This window comes from Montipora foliosa, chromosome 5 (genome assembly GCF_036669935.1).
Source record: "Montipora foliosa isolate CH-2021 chromosome 5, ASM3666993v2, whole genome shotgun sequence".
NCBI lineage: Eukaryota > Metazoa > Cnidaria > Anthozoa > Scleractinia > Acroporidae > Montipora > Montipora foliosa.
Genome location: NC_090873.1, coordinates 22,265,756 through 22,273,255, shown reverse-complemented (window position 1 = coordinate 22,273,255; position 7,500 = coordinate 22,265,756). Strand labels below are relative to the sequence as shown.

General features: G+C 38.3%; 1 long non-coding RNA gene across 1 annotated transcript; it reads left to right on the top strand.

The window, feature by feature from the left end:
- Nucleotides 1–1,888: 1,888 nt before the first annotated feature.
- LOC138004610 (uncharacterized) lies at nucleotides 1,889–7,068 on the top strand. Its single transcript, XR_011123795.1, has 3 exons — nucleotides 1,889–1,937; nucleotides 5,235–5,360; nucleotides 6,941–7,068. It is a non-coding gene; the product is annotated as an uncharacterized lncRNA (long non-coding RNA).
- Nucleotides 7,069–7,500: the final 432 nt, after the last annotated feature.

The following is a 7,500-nucleotide window of genomic DNA, read 5'->3' as shown; positions in this document are numbered from 1 at the left end:
GTTGTACACTATCCATAAGACACGTGTGAGCAATAGTAGTGACTCGGCATGTAGGATATGTGGTACAGCGCCGGAGGGCATGGCCCACATCTTATCTTCCTGCCCTGCGCTTGCACAAACCAAGTACCTTGCAAGACATGACGCCGTCTTGAATGTCCTGTTCTTCGAGATCATCTTTGACTTGGGCCTCATAGACACTGTACCACCGTGGTATTCACCTATCAAGCCACAGTCAGTTTATGAAACAGCAGAGGTACAGGCGTACTGGGATGTTCCGGTATGTGGAGAGTACCAAGAGCTCAGAGCAAATAGAGTAGACGCTAGGATCGTTAACAACAGAGATAAGCAAGTGATAGCCTTGGAGATGAGCTGCCCCTGCGTGAGCAACCGCGACAAGAAGACTTCTGAGAAGACCATGAAGTATGCGCCACTCAGATCGGAATTGAAGCAGAGATACCCAGGGTACGATACCAACCAGTGCAATATCATCTTAGATGTACTCGGGGGACGGTCCAAGGACTTGGATGTCACTCTACAGAAGCTAGTAGGCAGCAAAGCTAAAGGTGTGCTCAAGAAGATGCAGAAGGCGTGTCTCTCAGGGACTCTAAATATTGCACGCACTTTTAAAGTGGTAATTTAACTCGTAGGCCAACTCTGAAAAGAAGGACAATCTCATACATATATACACTATCGGTTTTAACAGGTTTTATAATGATGATGTTAGTTTTTTGGTTATAACGTTAGATTTCGTTTCTATTTTATTCACTGATTAGCTCATGGGCTACGCTGCGGCGCCTCGTGTTAATTTTATTGTATATGGCATACAGACATTTTTACTGCTTTATAATGATAATACAGGCAAGATGTAAAGTTACTTTGGAAAAACTGACTATGAAGTCTATGATTGTGTCGCGCGGGCTCATACAGCCCTCGGCATGGTAATAGTGGTCATGTACGTTGCAAGGAAGAATCCCTTGTCACGCAATGGTCGTTTTTTGAACGAAAACAAGTTTTACGCGTTGTTTTTCCCATAGAAACAAAGTGTAAACAAAGCTGTTGCCCCTGACAACCAAAAACTTGACCTCACAAATAAGTGAATTATCAATACAAAATAAATTTCTCTTAAAAAATAAAATAGTAGGGTTAATCTAAGTTAAATTGTGGACTTAAAAAGCGCATAAAATTTTTTTGGAAAGTTCTCGCATTTTTTGCCATTTTTAATTTCTTTACTTTGCCGTAGAGGAGTTATTTTAAATAAAAGTCTCTTTAATAGTCTTAATGGTTTATTCGTCGGTGTAAAGATCTACTCTACATGACATGTCCATTCTTGTCTTGTTGCAAAGGTGCTTACTCTATGATTGCATATTTCGCTGACTGTTACATAAAGATCACTCTCTATATTTTCATTTCATTCCTGACATCAATGGAGAAGATAGCCATGAATGTTCATTGCTTTTTTTTTTTAATTTAACACCAATTTCTCTCGAAAAAGAAAGAAAAACCCTCTCCACAAAGAGTGGAGCATTTGCTATGCCAGTATAATATAAATTATTAATAAGGGTCTGCAAACAAGCTAAAAGAGAGCTCGATTATTTTATCTGAATTTGTTAATAAGATTAATTTTAAATATAAGGTTGAGAAATTTACATGATTTAATTTACTTTATTCGCCCTCTTTGATTAGTCACCTAGTTCTCGTGCATCATGAGTTGTATTTGTTTTATTTTCTTTTTTTTATATATGTATCTTGTGCAATGTAAACTTCTGTTATGTTAAATAAATTTTAAAAAAATAATAATAAGGTTCTGCACCTGTAATTCTCTTTTCCAATTCTAATAAGTGAAAAAGGGAAAACGGCTGTTCCCAGCCTTATCGTTGGAGTTTATCTGGTAAACTAAAGCTGCGCTTGTTTTATCAAATCAAACCTAATATTTTCGGGTAGGTAACTGTTTATTTCTTATCTAATTATATTCTTAATATTATAAATGAGTTTAGTTTCGTCGGTATCTCGTTGAGGCCGTTTTAAAGATACGATATTGGAAGTAGCATGTACATTTTTCAGTTCTGGTTACGTGAGTTAATTAATTTGCCATATTAAACATTTTCTCTAAAATACTGAAAGATTACTCAGCGTTCTTTTCATGTTTACTACAATTGCTGTCCTTTGCAATTTTATCTCACATTTTCAATTTTCAAAAAAGATGATGCTGAGGAAAAGAACCTTGTAAAGACGATTTACGTTTAAGCATAATAATAATATATAATAATAATAATTATTATAATAATAGTAATAACAACAACAACAACAACAATAATAATAAAAATAATAATAATAATTACACGGTTGTACACTATCCATAAGACACGTGTGAGCAATAGTAGTGACTCGGCATGTAGGATATGTGGTACAGCGCCGGAGGGCATGGCCCACATCTTATCTTCCTGCCCTGCGCTTGCACAAACCAAGTACCTTGCAAGACATGACGCCGTCTTGAATGTCCTGTTCTTCGAGATCATCTTTGACTTGGGCCTCATAGACACTGTACCACCGTGGTATTCACCTATCAAGCCACAGTCAGTTTATGAAACAGCAGAGGTACAGGCGTACTGGGATGTTCCGGTATGTGGAGAGTACCAAGAGCTCAGAGCAAATAGAGTAGACGCTAGGATCGTTAACAACAGAGATAAGCAAGTGATAGCCTTGGAGATGAGCTGCCCCTGCGTGAGCAACCGCGACAAGAAGACTTCTGAGAAGACCATGAAGTATGCGCCACTCAGATCGGAATTGAAGCAGAGATACCCAGGGTACGAGACCAACCAGTGCAATATCATCTTAGATGTACTCGGGGGACGGTCCAAGGACTTGGATGTCACTCTACAGAAGCCAGTAGGCAGCAAAGCTAAAGGTGTGCTCAAGAAGATGCAGAAGGCGTGTCTCTCAGGGACTCTAAATATTGCACGCACTTTTAAAGTGGTAATTTAACTCGTAGGCCAACTCTGAAAAGAAGGACAATCTCATACATATATACACTATCGGTTTTAACAGGTTTTATAATGATGATGTTAGTTTTTTGGTTATAACGTTAGATTTCGTTTCTATTTTATTCACTGATTAGCTCATGGGCTACGCTGCGGCGCCTCGTGTTAATTTTATTGTATATGGCATACAGACATTTTTACTGCTTTATAATGATAATACAGGCAAGATGTAAAGTTACTTTGGAAAAACTGACTATGAAGTCTATGATTGTGTCGCGCGGGCTCATACAGCCCTCGGCATGGTAATAGTGGTCATGTACGTTGCAAGGAAGAATCCCTTGTCACGCAATGGTCGTTTTTTGAACGAAAACAAGTTTTACGCGTTGTTTTTCCCATAGAAACAATGTGTAAACAAAGCTGTTGCCCCTGGCAACCAAAAACTTGACCTCACAAATAAGTGAATTATCAATACAAAATAAATTTCTCTTAAAAAATAAAATAGTAGGGTTAATCTAAGTTAAATTGTGGACTTAAAAAGCGCATAAAATTTTTTTGGAAAGTTCTCGCATTTTTTGCCATTTTTAATTTCTTTACTTTGCCGTAGAGGAGTTATTTTAAATAAAAGTCTCTTTAATAGTCTTAATGGTTTATTCGTCGGTGTAAAGATCTACTCTACATGACATGTCCATTCTTGTCTTGTTGCAAAGGTGCTTACTCTATGATTGCATATTTCGCTGACTGTTACATAAAGATCACTCTCTATATTTTCATTTCATTCCTGACATCAATGGAGAAGATAACCAGGAATGTTCATTGCTTTTTTTTTAATTTAACACCAATTTCTCTCGAAAAAGAAAGAAAAACCCTCTCCACAAAGAGTGGTCAGAATGATAATTAAATCTTATACTACCTTTGGTAACTTATTCGTGACATCATTGGATAACGTAAACAAGAATTTAAATAAGTTCTTCAGTGAAACGTAATCTTTATTGACCCCAAACCTGTTCTCAATACAGATTGAGTTATGACATATTCTTTTATGAACAACAGTAGTCGAAATTCTTTGGAATTCTTTAGTTCTCATAGAAATGTATTCAAGGTAAAATTTTCCACTGTGTAAAATAAATAAAATGAGGTTTTCCATATACTTGACAGTAAAGCGCGCGTTTCAATTTTTTGTCATGTATTTATGCAAATTTATAGCAAACTGGTGTCAGCTATACATTTTAATTAAGCCAGCAGCCATAATTTCAAATGGACATGAATAGAGGCATATTGCAACGTGTTTGGAAAACAATATTTTTGGAAAGCTGTGGATTTCTCTATCTTCGTATGGTAGGCCGAGTAGTAGTTTTGAAATCATTGAAAATAAACAACAGCTGCTGCGAGCTTGAATTGTGTGGGGCTAGTGTCAGGGGTACCCAACGTCAATTTTTGGAAAATATCTGTTCGGAAGACGATTTGAGATCTAGAATTTTCGGAACATTTGTTGTGAAATTTCTTGCTTGCCTGCCTGTCCTAGGATTTTCGAACTGCTTAAAAAGTGATATAATTGCCCATTTTAAACATATTTTTACCCTAAAAAGGTCACCTAGAATTTTCGGCAGCCTTTTTTCTGGCTAAAATTTTCGTAAAGGTTAGTCTTGATGCTTATAATTTTCGGATCACTAGACTTTCAGCTAGGCAATCCGAAGAGTTGAAAAATTGTTAGGGGATAAAAAGATGACTATATCTACCGTTCAATTACTAAAATACGTTTAAAGGTGCTATGTCTAAGTGGTTTTGAACTATATTCTCGTTGGATGCCCCTGTAGTGTCACAACACTAGTTCTCACGGATGATAGAGAGATTTAATTTTTAATTGGGAAAAGGGGTGGGGTTGTGTACTATAGCGAAACTCACCGTTACGTCACTTATTGTCATTAATGTGCCAACCAGAGATCTATTTGCTGTCGAAACAAAGGTTTTTTTATTCATGTGCGTTCGACTCCGGCTGGACCAACACTCCTGGTCTTAAAATATCTTTGTGATTACAAATGGTTCGAATCTTCAAGTTCTCTCAGATAGGGACTTTAATCCCTAAGCCCCGTCTCACAATCCTTGTTCAAAAGACTCTGCGAGGTGTTGAAGGTCCCACACATTGATCGCAAAGGGCAGGACATGGAGTTCCCGTTCATCAGCCAATGGCTATTACGTTTAATCCTCATAAAATAAAGACTTCGCTTCACAAATACTGTTTGTAATCTTTATGTACAGGGGACAAGAATTTTATGCAAAGATCAAGCGTTGCCCCAGACATGCAAGTGCTTCTGTTTGGAAAACATTTTTTTTTGTTGCTGTTCCTCTTTGTATGGAAAGAGAACAATCACGCCTTTGGTCAAGGTACACAACAAAATATTGTTATTTTACATTCTTCTTCCCATTTAATGTTCCCAACCCATGACAACAAGTGTAAGAGACAACAGTTTGTGGGGTAATGGGGTAGGAGATGAAGTACTCCATTAGTAGGTCATGAAAAGGTAGAACAGCTAAGTTGCCCGGCAAGAGAGGTTGCGATCCTCTCCAAGGGGTTACAATCCCCAAGGCCATGACAACAAGTTGGCAATGCGAGGTTACAATCCTCGCCAAGGGGTTACAATCCCCAAGGCCACAATCCTCTCCAGAGGGTTACAACCCCTCACATGAGAGGTCCTTGCCTATCTAGGGTTGCGCCCCCTGGTTTATATGGTAACCGTGCACGATCAGAAGGCACACAACCCTAGTACAGTGATTCTATGGGGAAATGGGTGACCCGTATGGGAACACTTCACCCCAACCCGTAGTTTATTTCACAATATTTACTAGATAATTATTTGACAAAGCACAAACGGGGATTGAACCCTTCATATTAGAAAAGAGAGTCACTGACATGCAATCATTGCGTGAGTCCATTTTACAATAGGTCATTAACTGTAACAAGTCCACAGATAGTGTACTAGCTACCATAATTCCCCATGACGTGTCCTGGGACATGCTATTGAGGCACCAGGTATGAAAGAGGGAGCGAAGGGAGGGAATTTGAGTGAAGATGCTTCTGAGCTTAAGTTTTTTCGCAATAAAGACAGAACTGGAATGACAGTAGCAAAGGTCGGACTCGACATACTAGTTCAAAGCACGAGGCACCTAGAATGTGATTGGATGAGGTGCATGGTGTGACGTTCACGTGAAACAAGATTGCTCTGTAACAGAGAAAGCCTAGGCTCAAATGCATATCCCTCGCACAGGTCATGGTTGTCACATCAACTTTAATTTATAATGGTTTATAAATTGGCTTTAGTGGATGGCTTTTGTTTGACCTGGAATCGTGAGCGAGACGGAAAAAGACATCTGCCCTTAATGAAAACTCGCTTTGCTTCAAGTGCCGTCTAATAACTTACAAGACGCTTTTCAAAACGATACTCTCAGTCTGTTATGTTTGCTGATCGTGATCCTTTTTCGCTCATTCCAGTATAGTAATTTTGCAATCATTTTTGTGATGCAGCTTAGTAACATGGCTTCCATATGAGGGAACTTTACTCGTGAAGAGTGGCAACACTTACTTACACTTATTTTGTGGACACCAAAATACAACACTTTTAACTTGCACCTTAAAAGAGAACGAGCCTGTTGCTTGCATTTGTGTAGTTTATTAAATGAGAAATAAGTACGGTCTTAACCCCCTTGTGCCTTTTCTTAGTCAAAGTTCTCAGGTGGACTACAAGGTAACAAAGCATTGTCTGCTTACACCAGGCCCTGGTTGTTCAACAGATAGATAGCGCTATACACCAGATAAATGCTCTAATATCAGTCTGCGCAATATCAGTTATGATTTTAGGCGAAGAAAAACCGACTCGTATGTTCTTACATACGAGATGGTGTTATACAATGTAAGCTCCTCCGTTTTTTACTGGAGTCTGACTGTGAATACTTTAACCTTTTCATAGACTGTGATCCAGTGGTGAATAATTCGCTAACATTCTCGAAGGAGGGATACGGCGTGCACTGCATTTATTGGGTTCCAATACCAAGAAGCAGATCATTGATAATCAGCATTGTCGACTTTGATTTCGGGTCTCGTTGGTGTAAAGGATCACGCTAGTAAGTATGAAGTTGACGCAGTGCGGTTTGTGGTTAGAGATCTGCTGATTCATATGACATGAATTCTATACCCAAGTATAGTAATGAAACTAACATGAAGGGAAAACGCGCAATGTAAATGGGACTGATGCACATATTGAGAAAAAAAAGGAATGCAATGTATTTTAAACAAAAATCAAGTCACGCGTTATGAAAAATATATGAAAGTCATAGCATTATTTGATCTGTGGATAAGAAAGGAAAAGAAAAAAAAGAAGCATTTTACTTTGTGCCCGCTGCTCATGAATTTCTAGATTATAGTGCCAGTATAACGAAGAAGAAGAAGAAGAACATCATACACCATCAAAATCAAAATCAAAATCGATCATCCAAAAAGAAAGGAAGCATCCCTGCACGAAACCCTCGA